This window comes from Netta rufina (genome assembly GCF_964035555.1).
Source record: "Netta rufina genome assembly, chromosome: 1".
Classification (NCBI taxonomy): domain Eukaryota; kingdom Metazoa; phylum Chordata; class Aves; order Anseriformes; family Anatidae; genus Netta; species Netta rufina.
Window position 1 is genome coordinate 182,667,144 of NC_140123.1, and position 15,679 is coordinate 182,682,822.

The window sequence follows — 15,679 nt, forward strand, 5'->3', positions numbered from 1 at the left end:
TCTTCTGATAACACAATCTCTGTTCTGAGGTGTTTTTTGTTGTTTTTTTTTTTTCCCCTACAGTCACTCCTACATTCATAGGAGTGCTTCATGATTATGGCAGAACTCCACACTGGCAAAAGGTTTGTCTACACAGAACACCTTCTGGACTTGTGGATTAATATATTTTTTCTCCTTAGAGACAAAAATTATCACAAAGTGCAGTTACGTACAAAAATATTAACTTCTCCTACAAAAAAAAAAAAAAAAAAAGACACCATCTTAATTGTATTCTTCCATGTACGTGTAAGATTCAATTTGGTATTCAGAAAACACTGAATTAGACCCAAAATGTTTGGTTGTTAAAACAAGATTTTACTTTACTTCTGCCAACAGCAAATGAAACCCAGACAAGTTTAGCACATGAAGCCAGAACTTACTCCAAAATTAAAAACAGGACATGCAGAAGTAGCAGACTTACCTATGTTGCGAATACTGGTGTGTGGTTTCACTTCTAAGAATGGAAATACACATGAGAAGAAACGTGACTCTGCGGGAGTGTTTTGATACCTGATGTGCAAAACAAACACTTCCTAAAGGAGGTGCCAAATTACTGACCATGCACGCTTCTTCTGCTAGTGGCATCAATGCAGTACTTCCATCTTAGGCAACGCACAAACCTCAAATCTCAAACAGAAAAAATCTCCTGAACCCTGGGAAGCCTAAGACAAAAGTACTAAGGCACTCTTCGCACTAAGTATGAAACTCGACCCATGTTCCTCTTGAAATTAAAAGAACCTCATAAAACAATCTGTTTCCAGAGCACTAAGAACTGACTATTCTCAAACTGTACTTTGAAGTCTCTTCTCAAATATTACACAAAATTTACTGGGCCATATATATATTTGGTTTTAGTTATGGCCCCTAAAAGCCATACTGTTTAAACACAAGAAAGTCAACTGTCCCTGAGCTGCTTCTCTTCATTAAAGAGAATATTAGCTCTTGTATTTCAAAGGGTTAGATAAAATTACATAGAGAAATTCAGATAAAGTTGTCATGGACAAACTGCTGAGCCTCACTCACTTCCTTTCAAACTTCACCACAGAGAAGTGCGTAAATCTCAGAGGAGTTAAAATAGAGAAGGTGAATTTTAACATTTTCTTCTCTCAAATGACAAACACACTATTTTGTAACTGAAAAACTGCTGCAATTGCCATTTCAAAAGTCCCAAACTACTGATTTATTGCTTTTGTTGGCTTTGTTTGTTGTTGTTGTTGTTGCTGTTTTTATATATAAAAAAAAATCACTACCTTGACTTCATAAGACAACAACATTGGTACAATCTTTCCACAACTGCGATGAGGAAATAAAACTTAGCAATGCTTCTGTCAGATCACCAGGTCTCACTGGAGACAACATGTTGCCATAACACAGTAGATATTTCAAATGTATGGCTTTCACATCTTCCTTTCAATTAAAAAAAATAAATGTATATGTACATATCTCAAGCCTTTTGTCAGAATTCTGCCATGTAGGGGGACTCTCAACAGAACTTCCATACAGAAAGATTATGGGTCTGAAAAAAAATTCTCATACAAATGAATACTATGAGTTGATATAACCACACAAGACTGCCACAGAAATGCATCTGAGGCTATGGTTACAGCACAACACTTCATGCTGGGGCCTGTTTTGAACAGAGCTACGAAGAAAGCAGAACAGAAAGGGAACATTATAAATACTTCCTCTATAGGTCCAAATTTACTGCAGAATGACTGTCTGCTCCTCCACGTTAGTATTCTCCCAAGCACACCCAATTCTAGACAGTAACTTTAAGATGCCAGAATGATATCATCATCTTATGGGCGAGATTCATATACTGCACAGAATACCACAACGACCTCACCACAGAGCTGCACATCGACGCTGCAGAGAGAGCCCTACAGGGAGCTCCTAAATATTTCATGAGGCAGTCAGCACCAAGGGTAATGACAGCAGCAAGGGACACTACCACAGTGCTGCTGACACAAGAAAAGAAAAAAAAAAAAAAAAGATACTACTAATAATTTCAGCTCCTTTAACAAAAGGTCAGCATGATCTGAGGAAGCTGGATGTTGGGGAAGAGTTTTAACCTTTGCTCAGTAGAAAACTGGGATGTGTCTGAGGAAAGCACCCCAAGGTGACTGCCACGGCCCTGAGTGCTGACGGTATCTCTCCCTCCTCTTCCTCTACGGGATAAATAAACCCCTGCTCCACCATGGAGCCCCTTCTCATCCTCTCACCTGCCAGGTAAGGCTGCACTAGCTTTGGCCCTTTGCCACTGGCTGAGGGGAGCACGCTGCAGAGAAAGCGTCAGGTGTGGGCTCTGGGGAGAAGGTGCAGCACAGTAGGGCTAACATGCGGAGGGGTTACAGCAGGCCTACAGGCCCCACATGGTGGTATCTCGTATGGGAGATGCCTGACTGCTGCCAGTGACACAGCCTCCAACCTGCCCCTGCACGGCATGCTTAGAGCCACAGTACTCCTGTAGTACAGGTGAGCCCTTGCTGCTGGTCCATATTAGCACTGAACAGACCATCACTTGTGAAAGATGAGGTGGAACACGCTTAAAAACGAGAGGAAGTCAGTTGTGTGGTCCCTTATAGCTCCATACTGGCTCACTTCTTCCTGTTCAAGATACAAAGAGACAGCAAGAAATACTACAGACTAAGGGACTAGAACAAGGGTCCATGACCTAGATCCTGACTGGGTGAAAGCTTCCACCTACCAGTACCAAGCACACAAGCCATAGGTGAAATGAATTAATTTCACATAAAAATAAATCTAAGGGAACTGTACTCTTTTTACATGATATATACACTGTGTATTTTAATACTTAGTCATCAACAGGTGCACACCACACAATCAGATTCAACAAGGTCATCATCTACGCTTTGAGATTTTAAAATCTAAGGATCATCATCGTGGCTTTGAGCAATATGGGAAAAGGCGAAGTTATGTTGGATAGGAATTACCGCATGCTGTCAATTTCTCCAAAGGTGATAACATGAAATAAACATTAGCTCCTTTGAGGAAGACTATGCCTAGAGGACAGAAAGGTGCTTACCACTCACTGTGAGCTTACTCACTGTGAGACCCTATACACAGCTTACACAGAGATGTTGATATGAAGTCCCTGTATGCTGTAATAACCCTCTGGAATGCAGTGTTGTAAAAGAAATTCTCTAAACACCTCTCTGGAACATACTATTATAAAAGAAGTTCTCCAATTATTACAAAAACTCCTGTAATAAACTTCTGCTTGAAATGACTCAAAACCAGTTTCAAAAGCGTTCAGGTTTCACTGACGTTCAGCTGAGCAACAAACAAACTAAAAGCCACAGCAGCTTCCTGAACTACCTCACCTGGTACTTGCAAAAATATTGAACTGATCTGAAAGCAGAAATAAATGTCTGGGAGCAGGTCAGAAGCTTTCTAATGGCAGTAGTACTGGCTTACACCAGCTTAAATGTTTGTGAAATGATGACAGGTATCTGATGATATCAAACAGATTAAGAAAAAAGCCTTTGCTGCTAGCAGATCATTTTTCTCTCATTGAATATAAAACAAAACAAAACAACAACTGTTGAGAGGGTGGGAGAAGGGACGGAAGTCAACCAGCCACAACAAGAGGGTGTCTTACAAATAGAAAGGAAAACTGTAAATGTCACCTATGCTAATTAAGACTTTAACTGGAGTCTCATGACATTCTCATGAGAACTACTGTGCTTTTGTACATATAAACACACTCTGCAACTTTCTCTCATTAAAACTGACTCAGCAGCTCTGTGGACTAAATGCAAGAGAGTTTGCTCCAGCGACTCCCTCTGTCCTGGTAGTCCTTCAAAGCTGCTTCACTCTTCCATACCCTCTTGGCACTGAACTCCAACAAGAGTTGGATAAAACTAAGTTGCAGTTCTGTCTGCAAATGAAGATACCAATTAGTTTTGTATGACAGAAATACGGTGCTATATATTAGGAGTAAAATTCCCCAAATTGTACTTATTGATAGCTCACTGTGAAAACTTAAGTGTGACTGAATTTCAATAAACCTGGGTAAATCAATATTCAATATTGGCATTAATAACCTGGACTACTAAATAGCGGTATGCTTTTTAAGTTTGTAGATAAAATTAAGTCACAGGGAGATGCAAAACAAAACAAAACAAAAACAAAAAAAAAAAAAAAAAAAAAAAACCAAAAACCAAAAACAATAAATGCATGAAGGGCAGAATTAAAGACATAAGTTATGCAAAACAAGACTTATTTCCTTCAAGAAAAAATAAATCTAAGTACTCCTAGTATCCATATACCATTAAGAAAACCATGATGAGGCTCTGCTTGGATTCATGGTTAGACACAACTTTTTAGAAGATGAAGCTGGAAGCCAGGAGCACCAAAACATTGATTGTAAATGTCTGAACATCCATCCAAGTTGAAAGTTCTGTTATTGAAGAAACAAGGTTTCAAGCACCACTAGCAGTTTAAAGTTACTTCCTCCTCTCCACTACCACGTCACTAGGCCTCAGGTCTGAATAGTACTACAAAGCACAAAAATATAAGAAACAAATTGGGTTCAGCTGTCAAGATGCTACAGACCCACTCATCATTTCTCCAGCCCCAGTCATGTCATTTCGCTCACTAAGGAGGAAGAAAGCTAACCTAGTAAAAAGAGAATTAATGTATTTCAACCAGTTTAGCAGACAACTTTTTGGAGTGGTAGGGAGCAGAATACAGCAGCAACAGGTTGTTAGATTTACCTAGCCATCTCACAAAGTAAGACAGCAAGATTCTTGACGTTATCGCTGATTACATTTTTCCTAAAGTAAACCTGAGAATTTATGAAGTCTTGGATTCAGATAAATATGATACTTCCCTGCAAGATCCTTCAAAACGACAAAACAACCAAAATAATTCCAGTGCTGCTGACAGCAAAATGATTGTCACAGGGTCATACAGCAAGCCACTGGCAGGGAAAACATGCAGCTTTACAATAATTATACCTTAAATCCTAAACTTCCTTAACAGATTTTTGTGGAAAAAAATGAACAGACATATCACTTCTATTAGAGCTTACAGAAATACTGATCACTGATGTAAGCAGTAAGACTTGCAGTCCTTACACTCATGCATCAGCTGAATTCACTGGGGCTGCAGATTTAAAAAGCAGAATTTACACAGAATATGAATAGCAACTTCTGCTTCAATAACTTGAATTTTAAGGAGAAAATTATCCATTATCCACTAGGATATCCATTTAAAGAGAAAATTATCTCCTTATCCACTAGGGATTCATCTTACAGACACCTAATTTTAGGCTACAAGAAAACCTGTAAGCAAACTGGTATTTTTGCAACTTACACAGTACCAATCTGTTTTGTGCTTTTACAAAAAAAAAAAAAAAAATCCATCTTCCATATATTATGCTAATGTTCTGAATAAAACCACAAACAAATTATCCAGTAGTAACCGCTCACTTTTTAAGCATTAGCTTGCCAGAGTTCCATTAAATTTAAACTTTCTATATTGTCACTCTTTTCTTAAAGCACTGAGAAAATTATCTTTAAACGTAGAGCTTCTATGCCCTAAATCACTCAGGCCGCACCTAGAGAGGCAAGACAGTAATTTGTGGACACTGTGAGTCCACTTCATTATTTCACTCTATATTCTGCACTCTTCCTGGGTGACAGGCTCAGGGCTGTTGGAAACAGAATGGCCTGCAACAAACCAGGCTTCTCCTCCATCCTTAAGTGATTAGATGTTATTACACAACAATACTAAGCTATTAACTTGTTCAGAGTCTGTATCAGGCTTAAAGCAAGTTACAAAACTTGTTTCGCACACAGACAACCATGCAAGCCAAGAGATCAAGAAGATCCCTTCCTACTGGACAGAACTGCTCTCTGGCTGGCACGGGAGGGGGTGCGTGCTAGTGAGGTTAACTTGTACTTTGAGCACCTTCAAAGGCTTTAAGAAAAGGAAACTGTGCACAGGCGTTAACCAGATGTTTCTGTAGTGTTCTTTCTTCCTAAATGATTCTATTATTAGGATTTAAAAAAAAAAAAAACGTTAGAAGGATCTGTCAGCTACGTTCACCCACAAAGAACCACTGTGGGTTCTAAGCCTGCGTGGAGTTACGGGGCACACAAAATGCTACAAAGAATTACTTAATGTATATATTTATTAATATATGTATAAACAGTACATTATATAAATATATGTAATATTAAAATGCGGGTATTTCACATAAGTCAGGAGTTATTACACTATCACTTAGCCCCTTTTAAATGTGAGAAAATAGAAAAAGAAGGGAGGGGAGTTACTCAGCCTGTCAGCCGCTCAGCAAAAACATGACCAAAGGTACGACAGCATTTACCTACCGAATATGTGTAAGACAACTGTGTTCTTTGCCTACTTTAAAACCTCAGAAGCCAGAAACGAAAGGAATACAGTCTTCCCTCTGCCAACCTGGTCAGTCTGTGCCTGATTCCTGTAACGCTGCACGTTAACCGAGAGCTGAGCCTTGCAACTCATCTGCCAACAAAGTCCACGGCCCGATACTCGAAGGGAGAAAAGAGAAAAGCGACACCTTCACACGGCGTTATTTCCACGGGAGGCTGCCCCGCCGAGACACAGCAGCGCCGAGCCCAGGCACCGCGGCTCGGTGCCGGCTCCGAGCCCCCAGTACGGGGCTGAGGGCGGCCGCCAGCGCTGTCACCGTGTCCCGCAGCGACACACACGGCGCTGCCACAGCGGCGACAAGCCCCGAGTCCGGCGGTCCCGCGAGGGGAGGCAGGGAAGGAGGAGAGCGGGGAGCGAAGCAGCCCGGAGCCACGGAGCCGGCAGGGGACGCAGCGCGGAGAGGACGGGGAAAGGGGGCAGGGAGGCTCCGCCAAAGTTGCACCAACGGGGGAAGCGGGCGAGCTACCGGGACCGGGACCACCACCACCGCCGCGCCGCGCCTCGCACAGCCCCGCGGAGGACACGGGCCCCTACCTGGGCTGGGCGGCCACGGCCACGTCGCGCAGCCTCTCCCCGGTCCCGCTCAGCGGCCGCGCCGCGCAGGCTGCCCCGGCCCGCCCGCCGGCGACGGAGCAGGAAGCCGATCGCCGCCGCCGCTGCACAGGCTGAGGCTGAGGAAGGCGCCGAGGCGTCGCGCCCGCCCCCTGCCGGTGGCGGACTGGGGCCGCATGGCACCGCCCCACTGCCGCGCCCCAGGACCGAGAGGGGCAGGTGGTCTGGGAAGCGAGGTGCTGCCCGTCAGGGGGCGAGGCTGACAGTCCCCACAAGCCCTGCAGACTGTCCCTACAAGCACTGCTGCCCGTCCCCACAGGGCAGGCTCCTGCGGCAGCCCAGAAAGGTCTCCTCAGGGGGCCAGCGTGGTGAGGCCGAGGCTGCTAGGAGCCAAACCTAGGGCGTGCTTTGGAGTCACATGTCCCATGAGGAGATTTGGAACAGAGAAACCCTAGCTGGTGTGTTGTGGACCATTTTGCATATGCTCAACTCTTCTTGACTACAACGTTTTGGATAATTCAGTGAAATTCTGTATTCAAAAAAAAAAAAAAAAAAAAAATCCCTTACATCTGTACACCCACAGACATGAATTTACAAGACCAAGTGAAGAAAATGTGTTAGGCACATCTGAAATATCAGCCCAGTGACACAGTCTAGGAGAGAACAGGGAACAGTCTGGATGGCTGTTTTCCTCTCTGTCCCAAAGCAAACACAGTAATCAGATCTTCTGAGATGGAGTCATGGAATCACAGAATCACAGAACAGCTTAGGTTGGAAAGGATCTTAAAGATCATCTACTTCCATCCCCCTGCCATGGGCAGGGATGCCACCCACTATATCAAGTTGCCCAGGGACTCATCCAAACTTGTCTTGAACACTTCCAGGGATGACAACTTCTCCTGTCAACCTGTTCCAGTGCCTCACCACCCTCTGAGATAAGACATTCCTTCTAACATCTAACCTAAATCTTTAGTTTAAACCACTTTTTTAGTTTAAACCCCCCCCCCCCCCCCCCTTGTCCTGTCATTATCTGCCCAAGCAAAATGTTGCTCTCCGTCTTTTCATAAGACCCCTTTAAGTACTGAAAAGCTGCAATGAGGTCTTCCTGTATTGGAAAGATGTTATAAGGTCACCCTAGAACCTTCTTTCCTCTAGACTGAACAGTCCCAGCTTTCTCAGCCTTCCTTCATAGGAGAGCTGCTCCAGCCCTCTGATCATCTTCATGGCCCTCCTCTGGACCCACTCTAACAGCTCCACATCCTTCTTGTGCTGGTGACCCCAGACCTAGATGCAGCACTCGAAACAGGGCCTCACAGTGGCAGAGCAGAGGGTGACAATCCCCTCCCTCTACCTGCTGGCTCCACTCCTCTGTTGATGCAGCCCAGTTGGCCTTCTGGGCCGCAAGCATGCACTGCTAGCTCATGCTGAGCTTTTTGTCCACCACAACCCCCAAGTCCTTCTCTGTGGGGCTGCTCTCAATGAGTTCTTCCCCCAGTCTGTGCTCATGTCTGGGATTGCCCCGACCCAGGTGCATCATCTTGCAAGACTTGATGAATCTCTTTAGGTTCGCGTGGGCCCACTTCTCAAGCCTGTCCAGGTCCCTTTGGATGGCATCCCTTCCTTCTGTTGTATTGACCGCACCACTCAGCTTGGTGTCATCTGCAAACTTACTGAGGGTGCACTCAATCCCACTGTCTATGTCGTTGATAAAGATACTTAACAGTGTTCATCTCAAGACAGACCACTGTGGGACACCACTCCTCACCAGCCTCCACTTGGATATAGAGACATTGACCACCACTCTCTGGGCATGGCCTTCAAGTCAACTCTTTATCCACTGAATGGTCCACCCATCAAATCCATGTCTCTCCAACTTGGAGGTCAGGATGTCAAGTGGGACCAAAGTGGGACCATGTCAAAGGACTTACAGAAGTCCAGGTAGATGACATCAGTCAGTCTTCCCTTATCAACTGATGCAGTCACTCCATCATAGAAGGCCACTAGACTGGTCAGGCACAATTTGCCCTTGGTGAAGCTGCTGCTGGCTGTTTCAGATCACCTCCTTGTCTTGCATGTGCCTTGACATTACTTCCAGGAGGATCTGTTCCATGATCTTGCCAGGCACAGAGGTGAGGCTCACCAGTTTGTACTTCCCTGGGTCCTCCTTTCTACCCTTTTAAAAATGGGAGTCATGTTTCCCTTTTGTTCAGTCACTGTGGACTTCACTTTACTGCCAGGAATTCTCATATATGGTGGAGAGTGGCCTAGCAACTACATCAGCCAGTTCCCTCAGGACCCTGGGATGCATGTCATCAGGCCCCATAGACTTGTACTTGTTCAATTTCATCAGGTGGTCTCGAAACTGTTCTTCACTTAGAGTGGGAGGGACTTTGCTCCCCCAGCCCTCATGTACAGGCTCAGGGAAATGAGAGACATGAGAAGCCTGACTGGCAGCACAGACTGAAGCAAAGAAGTTGTTGAGTATCTCAGCCTTCTCCATATCTGTCATTACCAGTTCTCCTTTCCCATATATCAGAAGGAGAGACACCTTCCACCAGACCAGGTTGCTTAAAGCTCCATCCAGCCTGGCCTTGAACAGCTCCATGGGCAGGGCATCCACAGCTTCTCTGGACAACCTGTTCCACTACCTCACCACCCTTATCCATCATGTAAAAATTCTTCCTTATATCCAATACAAATCTACCCCATTTTGGTTTAAAATCATTGTTCCTTGTCCTATCACTACAGGGCTTGGTAAAAAGTCTATCTTTCTTATAAGCCCCCTTAATATATTGAAACGCCGCAGTAAGGTCTCCCTGGAAAATTATGATAAATCCAAATTTAATGTTATAGAACAGAAAATGTATTTTCTGCTTTAAAAAACAAAACAAACAAACAAACAAAAAAACTGTTAAAATCCTCTGATCAGTAGGACAGACAGAGCTGATCTAACTGAGTTATTTCAAAAGAAGAAAAGGTAAATTCCTTTATCTGTCCTTAGCTATGCTCTGTGGCTGCTGTTTCTTTTTCATTTTCTGTTTCTCTTTCTTTTTCTTTTGGTGCTGGTCTTCAGGCCCCATCACGAGCTGTTAGAGGCAAGGAGATAACGCTGGCAGGACACTAACTGCTTTATTTTCTGGAATAAGATTTCTGTTGATGTAACTCCCTCAGCTGGACTGTTGCTGCGGTGTGTATAGAAAGTGCTCAGGCAGCAGATAGGCAGACTCAATTACATTATTGTCAAACCACAAGGAGAGCACTTTTACAAAATCAGTGTGGTACTTCTCTTCTTTGTAGAGAACAGAGCCTCAGCTAAAATATAAGGCATATCACACATCATCAAAGTTAGGTAGACAAAAGGACATTTCTGTGTCTTATTTTAACCACCTCTGGTCAATATATCTTTCTTTTAACAGGTTTCAAATAACATACTTTGATACCAACTGCTCCTTGGTACAGGATGGTTGTTTGAACATCAGCCAAGTAATTTCTTCAGTAAATTCTCGTAATCCATTGAAGTTTCAGTCATGCAGTAATCTCAAAATGAGCAAAGAAATACCCAGTGGGTGGAACAGTGCTCAAGAAAATGAGGACTTTATAGGTTTTATTTCTAAATGTTTTAAATAGATATATCTTAATTTGCCTGTTCTTTCAGTGTTTGATATATGAAATCCCACCATGTTCCCCTGACTAAATATTAGGTGGCACTGTCGGCATAGCAGACTCCTGAAGTCACCATGTTAAAGGAGATTGGATCCTCTGATAAGTTAATGTTTGCAGTAGGAAGAATCATGCTAAAAAGATAACGTAAATAGCAGTATGAACTTATCAAAAGAAGAAATCATTTTATAGGCACAATAGTCAACACCTCTAACTACATCTTTATCATGGTCAAATAAATAGGACTTGAGAATGGTCGTGATTAAAGAACAGTAATTATCTACCTGACTGGAAAGGTGTCACAACTCACAGAAGGTGGAGAGTCACAGTCTTGTCGTTCAGCAGAAATATGTCAGCTGGCAGGAGCCCAAAGAGGAGAGATTATTCCAGACCCCACAGTGTCTCAGGGAGGCTCTGAGTACAAGTGTCTGTGGATGTGGTTACATGAAACCTAGGTTGCTTCATGCACAGCGTTGTGATGAACTGAAGGTAGGCTGCTGTTAATGACTCATTAGTGAAGAATCACAATCCCTCACTGGTAAATCAAACCAGCAGCTGAGCGTACTGATCTTACAAATGCAGCCTGTGCACGAATGCTTTATATGATTTGGTGTAGAAACAAAGTGCTTCTACATTCAGCTTGTTACCACAACTACTGGCATTAGGGGGTAATTTTTAAGTAGCACATGACCATGATTTGATTCCAGTGAGATGTTCTGGGCATGTACAAGCATCACTATGCCAGAGATACCATTCCTACTTATCAACAAAGCTTCTGCATGAATATTAGAGGAACTTGTGCCAGGATTAAGCAACAGTAACTCTCATTTATGAATTAGGCTGAAAGAAATTTGCTTTCATGGTTTATACTGCTAATCTAATCAAGCCTCTGTTGTATATTAGTTCTGATACAATTTTGCTGGTGTTTATGATTTATATGATTACATTTTCCTTTTTTTTTTCCTCTTTTTTTCCTAATTTGCCTGATAATAAAATAGATGTGGCCATTAAGTACAAATAAAGTCTATACCTACAAGGGTTTATTTTGTTTTTTATTATTGTCTGTGGTGAATTAACCATTTTTTGCTCCTGTAGATTGAGAAATTCATTTATAGCAGGGTTACAAAAGCAAACACATTTCATAGCCACATAGGAGGTTCTAAATGCTACAATTTTTAAGATCCACAATACTTATATATATTATAAACTACAAAACAACAAAATATCTTCTTTTTATAATTTAAATGTTAAAGGGGAAAACAACAACAACAAAAAACAACCAACCAAACAGCAACAAAACAAAACAAAAAAAAAACAACAGCTATACTCTAAATATTTATTTTGCAAATGTCAGAAAGTAAGATGTCTTAAGAATTTGGGTACATTGGGGCTGAACAAAGATGAATTTGGTGGCCTGAACTGAAACTCATATCTCTGATGAATTTCTTTGCTAACATATCTGGTCTTGCATTTACTTTCTTGCGTCTCTGTTAGCTGCTAATTTTTACTAAAAGAAATTATACCATTGCACTGTGTTTTGTTTTGTTTTAGGAAAATGAAGATGTTGCCTTCATGTAATTACAGAAAGGTTAAGCAACACGTCTTATTTAGCACCTTAAGGCTAATGGGGATAAATGGAAACAAGGTAAAATAGAAAAGCAAACCATTTGAGATTCTTTGTCTTCAGGCTGTTGCTTGTTGCCTCTGGCAGTAGATGTTCTACTAATCCATCATCAGTCTTGATTCTCTGTTCTGGTATGAAGGCAGTTCCTGGTGGCTTCTTAAATGTACATTTTACTGTAAGCTTAAACTTTACATTTATGTGCTATAAAACTGATACTTCTGCCTTAGCTGATCTTTCCAAGCAGTTCTGAATGAGCCAACCTTGGACTGCTCTCTGGAGCTTGGAATATCTGTGGCAAAATGTTACTTTTCTTAACACAGGAGCATGATCATAGGAAACACTTATTTTCACATCTGATAAAATCAGAATAACGGCGCAGTCTTAAATAAATAAGATGGACACCCTAGACAATCTTTTAAATGTTGGGGGTGGGTGAGGGGGGTGGAAGGGGAGTGGAAGAAGAACAAGAAAGCTATGCAGAGAATGCTCCAAGCAGTTTGTCTTGAAGCAACTGGAAAATGTGATTTTCACTAACTTGTGAGTCACTTAACTATAAACAGAAATTAAAAAGCACAACATGAAGCCCTCTCCTCTCCTCTCCTCTCCTCTCCTCTCCTCTCCTCTCCTCTCCTCTCCTCTCCTCTCCTCTCCTCTCCTCTCCTCTCCTCTCCTCTCCTCTCCTCTCCTCTCCTCTCCTCTCCTCTCCTCTCCTCTCCTCTCCTCTCCTCTCCTCTCCTCTCCTCTCCTCTCCTCTCCTCTCCTCTCCTCTCCTCTCCTCTCCTCTCCTCTCCTCTCCTCTCCTCTTTCCTGCCTCTTACAAACAGACATGAACAAATATGGAAAAATCTTCCTTAAAACAATGTTTTCTTAGCTTTCTAGCTGCCATTGAGTTTCCTGTAAAAATCTGAGTCTAGAGGATGGATTTGAACATCTCCAAAATTGCTCTTGCCACTGATGCATTAATCGTGATCAATATATCACATCCCCATTTTTTCTGTAATAAGTCAAAATAACTCCATGTCCAAGCATTCCCAAAGTTTCAGAGGAAATGTGGATGTAATTGAGCAAAATTCCACTGGAGTCAATATCATTGCAACTGTTTAAATAATGTCACATTTAGACCACAGGGTTTCTTATTTCATTTTCTTCCCTGTGAGTGCATCTAGTGTTATTTAACTATTCTACATAGACAACAGTAGAGACCAAAGTCTTCTGTAAATTATATCTGTAGGATAAGGTAAGGGAAACTTCCTGTGCTGTTTGTTAAAGTACCTCAAACATTACAAGAGCTACTCCTTGTATGTGATGACTTATTAACTTATGAAATACAATGTTCTTGTGAAATCAGCCAGTTTGGTGTCAGCAAAAAAAGGATATCCTGTCATTTAGACAGACGATGTGGAAGGTGGTCATTTTTGTGGTCATATGAGACTCAAAAATGTTTGTCTTGACGTCTGGTACATAGGTTATTAGTGCAGTTGCAGTGAAATATTGCTGACTTGAGGTCTTAGAAGCAGTGTATAATGAGCTGCAGAAGCATGTGAAATGTTCGTGTGGTGTTAAAGAGAAAAATTGAAAACTTTTGTAACACCTCCAATGTGCGGATGTGGAGATCTTGTGGTTCCTGCCTACAACATTATCAAATCTTATCAGTCTCCTGAAGAGCTTTAGAAGTCCTAAAAAAGCACTACCCCCATTTTAGATGAGTAGCATCTGAGGAACACTGCAGACTGAGATTGTACCCATTCAGATCAAGAACAAGCATCACCAGTTGGAAATTGTAGATGTCTTGAGAGACACATTACAGATGGTATTCACGAGTTGCACCATGAAAGGTCATGACCTGCACTGAACTTCTTGCATTAGCATCATTTTCCACACAATGAAACTCCTCCATCTACAACTCTTCCTCAGAGCAAGAATATAAAGTTTGCCTCTAAGTTTATAATGATTTATTTCAGCAAGATACTGTTTCTGTGTGTTTGTTTTTGTTTTGTTTTGCGTGTTTTTTTTGTTGTTGTTGTTGTTTGTTTGTTTTTTTTTTTTAATACTGTTCTGTATTTTCCTTTTTTTTTTTTTTTCCCCTACGGTCACCTTATTTAAGTATTTGATGCTCACTCCTTTATTCAAATTTGATATTTGTACAGTAAGAGGTTTTTAGTTCATATGAATCATTAATAATAAAATGCTGAGAAAGGTGCCATAGTCAGAAAATGAATGAGAAGCTAATAGCATGCTTTACCAATGCAGTAGAATTGCATTCTAAGAGCAGGTGAATGACGCATGCCTTTATACTGGTTTAATGTAAAAGATTTTTAAACCCACATTTGAAGATCATAACAGCCACTGCTCTTCCATCACCCACCAACCTAGTCATCTCTTTGTAGAAGGCAATCAGATTTGTCAGACATGATTTTCCCCTTCCTAAATCCAGGCTGGCTGCTTTCAGTTATCTGTTGCCCTTCTTATGTGACATTTGCTTTCTACCAGTTCTCAGAAACCTCCCCTGATGACCATGACATTTCAAAGATTATCAAAAGTGGCCTCACACTGACATTTGCCAGCTACCTTGGCAATTGTGGATGCTTCCCATCAGGTCCCATTGACTTGTTCAATTTGTTTATATATTCCCTACCTGGATCTTTCTCTAATGAGGATAAGCCTTCCTTGCTTAAGACATTTTCACTTGCCGCAGGGGCCTGGCCTTTTCCGCCCAGGTCCTCTGTGTCATTCAGCAGTGGAGCCACATTTTCCCTAACCTCCCTTTTGCTGCCATTGTACCTGCAGAACCCTTTCTTGTTTTCTTTCATATCTCTCATGACATTCAGCTCCAGATGGGCTTTGACTTTCCTGACCCCACCCCTGCACATTAGTGTAGTGTCTCTGTATTGCTGTCAGGTCACCTGTCTGATTTCTTTTTACATTTGAGTTTTATCAGGTGTTCCTTACTCATTCATGTTGCCTCCTTCTGCTGCCTTTACTTGATTTCCTGCTCATTGACGTGTGCCATTCTTCAGTTTGGAGAAGGTGATCCTTGGAAATGAATCGGTTTTCCATGTCCCCTCTTCTCTCTAGGGCTGTCTGCTACTGGAGTGTTCCAAACAGATCCCTGTACAAGCAGACGTCTCTTCTCACAGAGTACATTGCAATCATGCCTTTTTCTGTTTCCTTTCTCTCACGTTCCTGAACTCCACCATATCATGGTCACTGCAGACGGCTACCCATGACCTTTAATCCTTGACCAGTTCTTCGTTATTTGTGAGTATTAAGGCCAGTGAAGTACCTCCTCTTGTTGGCTCCTCGATTACCTCTGTCAGGACATTATGATCATTGCATTCCAGAAACTTCCTGGGGTTGCTTATG

At 42.1% G+C, this 15,679-nt stretch overlaps 1 protein-coding gene across 1 annotated transcript in view; it reads right to left on the reverse strand.

Annotated features, from left to right (window-relative positions):
• FAM3C (FAM3 metabolism regulating signaling molecule C) overlaps positions 1-7,152 on the reverse strand; it is a 30,679-nt gene extending 23,527 nt beyond the window's left edge. The window contains exon 1 of the mRNA XM_084285314.1: positions 7,015-7,152. The gene's annotated coding sequence lies outside the window, so the exon portion shown is untranslated. The remainder of the gene's footprint in view (positions 1-7,014) is intronic.
• Positions 7,153-15,679: the final 8,527 nt, after the last annotated feature.